Source organism: Pongo pygmaeus, chromosome 10 (assembly GCF_028885625.2).
Source record: "Pongo pygmaeus isolate AG05252 chromosome 10, NHGRI_mPonPyg2-v2.0_pri, whole genome shotgun sequence".
Lineage (NCBI taxonomy): Eukaryota > Metazoa > Chordata > Mammalia > Primates > Hominidae > Pongo > Pongo pygmaeus.
In genome coordinates this window covers 62826020-62830032 of record NC_072383.2, presented here as the reverse complement: position 1 = coordinate 62830032, position 4013 = coordinate 62826020, and positions in this window count along the sequence as shown.

The window sequence follows — 4013 nt, the reverse complement described above, 5'->3', positions numbered from 1 at the left end:
GATGACAGACGTGAGCCACTACACCTGGCCTTTTTCACTTTTGATGTTGAGATTTTATGTTTTCTCTCTTTTTTATAATCATAATTTTTAAACAAATTTATTTTTCTAATTAACCAACTTTTGGCTTTGTTGGCTCTCTTCATTTTTCTATTTCATTGAATTTCTGCTCTTTATTATTTATTTCCTTCTACTTATTTTGTGTTTAATTTGCCTTTTCTTTTAGTAGCTCCTTAAGGTGGAAGATGAGAGTATTGATTTTAAGCCATTTTTTATCCTAATACAAGCATTTAAAGCTATAAATCTCCCTTTAAGCACTGCCTTACTACATCTTGCAAATTCTGACATGTTGTATTTTAACTATAATTGAGTTCAAAATATTTTCTCTTTTTCCTTGTGATTCCTTCTTTGAAATGTGTTGTTAAATGTACAAATATTTGGGGATTTTTCTAGATATCTTTATGTTATTGTTTTCTATTGTGTTCCAAGAACATACTCTGTGTACATTCTGTATTTTGAACTCTATTGAGACTTCTTTTCATGGTTCCGCACGTGTTCTATCTTGGTAAATGTTCTAAGTGCATTTGAAAAGAATAAGTAGGGGAGGAGCCAAGATGGCCGAATAGGAACAGCTCCAGTCTACAGCTCCCAGCGTGAGTGATGCAGAAGATGGGTGATTTCTGCATTTCCATCTGAGGTACTGGGCTCATCTCACTAGGGAGTGCCAGACACTGGGCGCAGGTCAGTGGGTGCGCGCACGGTGCGCGAGCCGAAGAAGGGCGAGGCATTGCCTCACTCAGGAAGTGCAAGGGGTCAGGCAGTTCCCTTTCCTAGTCAAAGACAGGGGTGACAGATGGCACCTGGAAAATCGGGTCACTCCCACCCGAATACTGCGCTTCTCCGATGGGCTTAAAAAACGGAGCACCAGGAGATTATATCCCGCACCTGGCTCAGAGGGTCCTACGCCCACGGAGTCTCACTGATTGCTAGCACAGCAGTCTGAGATCAAACTGCAAGACTGCAGCGAGGCTGGGGGAGGGGCACCCGCCATTGCCCAGGCTCACTTAGGTAAACAAAGCAGCCTGGAAGCTCGAACTGGGTGGAGCCCACCACAGCTCAAGGAGGCCTGCCTGCCTCTGTAGGCTCCACCTCTGGGGGCAGGGCACAGACAAACAAAAAGACAGCAGTAACCTCTGCAGACTTAAATGTCCCTGTCTGACAGCTTTGAAGAGAGCAGTGGTTCTCCCAGCACGCAGCTGGAGATCCGAGAACGGGCAGACTGCCTCCTCAAGTGGGTCCCTGACCCCTGACCCCCGAGCAGCCTAACTGGGAGGGACCACCCTCTAGGGGCAGACTGACATCTCACATGGCCGGGTACTCCTCTGAGACAAAACTTCGAGAGGAACAATCAGACAGCAGCATTCGCGGTTCACGAAAATCCGCTGTTCTGCAACCACCGCTGCTGGTACCCAGGCAAACAGGGTCTGGAGTGGACCTCTAGCAAACTCCAACAGACCTGCAGCTGAGGGTCCTGTCTGTTAGAAGGAAAACTAACAAACACAAAGGACATCCACACCAAAAACCCATCTGTACATCACCATCATCAAAGACCAAAAGTAGATAAAACCACAAAGATGGGGAAAAAACTGAGCAGAAAAACTGGAAACTCTAAAAAGCAGAGCGCCTCTCCTCCTCCAAAGGAATGCAGTTCCTCACCAGCAACGGAACAAAGCTGGACGGAGAATGACTTTGATGAGCTGAGAGAAGAAGGCTTCAGACGATCAAATTACTCCGAGCTACAGGAGGATATTCAAACCAAAGGCAAAGAAGTTGAAAACTTTGAAAAAAATTTAGAAGAATGTATAACTAGAAAAACCAATATAGAGAAGTACTTAAAGGAGCTGATGGAGCTGAAAACCAAGGCTTGAGAACTACGTGAAGAATGCAGAAGCCTCAGGAGCCGATGCAATCAAATGGAAGAAAGGGTATCAGCGATGGAAGATGAAATGAATGAAATGATGCGAGAAGGGAAGTTTAGAGAAAAAAGAATAAAAAGAAATGAGCAAAGCCTCCAAGAAATATGGGACTATGTGAAAAGACCAAATCTACGTCTGATTGGTGTACCTGAAAGTGACAGGGAGAATGGAATCAAGTTGGAAAACACTCTGCAGGATATTATCCAGGAGAACTTCCCCAATCTAGCAAGGCAGGCCAACATTCAGATTCAGGGAATACAGAGAATGCCACAAAGATACTCCTCGAGAAGAGCAACTCCAAGACACATAATTGTCAGATTCACCAAAGTTGAAATGAAGGAAAAAATGTTAAGGGCAGCCAGAGAGAAAGGTCGGGTTACCCTCAAAGGGAAGCCCATCAGACTAACAGCGGATCTTTCGGCAGAAACTCTACAAGCCAGAAGAGAGTGGGGGCCAATATTCAACATTCTTAAAGAAAAGAATTTTCAACCCAGAATTTCATATCCAGCCAAACTAAGCTTCATAAGTGAAGGAGAAATAAAATACTTTACAGACAAGCAAACGCTGAGAGATTTTGTCACCACCAGGCCTGCCCTAAAAGAGCTCCTGAAGGAAGCACTAAACATGGAAAGGCACAACCGGTACCAGCCGCTGCAAAATCATGCCAAAATGTAAAGACCATCGAGACTAGGAAGAGACTGCATCAACTAATGAGCAAAATAACCAGCTAACATCATAATGACAGGATCAAATTCACACATAACAATATTAACTTTAAATGTAAATGGACTAAATGCTCCAATTAAAAGACACAGACTGGCAAATTGGATAGTCAAGACCCATCAGTGTGCTGTATTCAGGAAACCCATCTCACATGCAGAGACACACATAGGCTCAAAATAAAAGGATGGAGGAAGATCTACCAAGCAAATGGAAAACAAAAAAAGGCAGGGGTTGCAATCCTAGTCTCTGATAAAGCAGACTTTAAACTAACAAAGATCAAAAGAGACAAAGAAGGCCATTACATAATGGTAAAGAGATCAATTCAACAAGAAGAGCTAACTATCCTAAATATATATGCACCCAATACAGGAGCACCCAGATTCATAAAGCAAGTCCTGAGTGACCTACAAAGAGACTTAGACTCCCACACATTAATAATGGGAGACTTTAACACCCCACTGTCAACATTAGACAGATCAACGAGACAGAAAGTCAACAAGGATACCCAGGAATTGAACTCAGCTCTGCACCAAGTGGATCTAATAGACATCTACAGAACTCTCCACCCCAAATCAACAGAATATACATTTTTTTCAGCACCACACCACACCTATTCCAAAATTGACCACATACTTGGAAGTAAAGCTCTCCTCAATAAATGTAAAAGAACAGAAATTATAACAAACTATCTCTCAGATCACAGTGCAATCAAGCTAGAACTCAGGATTAAGAATCTCACTCAAAACCGGTCAACTACCTGGAAACTGAACAATCTGCTCCTGAATGACTACTGGGTACATAACCAAATGAAGGCAGAAATAAAGATGTTCTTTGAAACCAACGAGAACCAAGACACAACATACCAGAATCTCTGGGATGCATTCAAAGCAGTGTGTACAGGGAAATTTATAGCACTAAATGCCCACAAGAGAAAGCAGGAAAGATCCAAAATTGACACCCTAACATCACAATTAAAAGAACTAGAAAAGCAAGAGCAAACACATTCAAAAGCTAGCAGAAGGCAAGAAATAACTAAAATCAGAGCAGAACTGAAGGAAATAGAGACACAAAAAACCCTTTAAAAAATTAATGAATCCAGGAGCTGGTTTTTTGAAAGGATCAACAAAATTGATAGACTGCTAGCAAGATTAATAAAGAAAAAAAGAGAGAAGAGTCAAATAGATGCAATAAAAAATGATAAAGGGGATATCACCACCGATCCCACAGAAATACAAACTACCATCAGAGAACACTACAAACACCTCTACGCAAATAAACTAGAAAATCTAGAAGAAATGGATAAATTCCTCAACACAT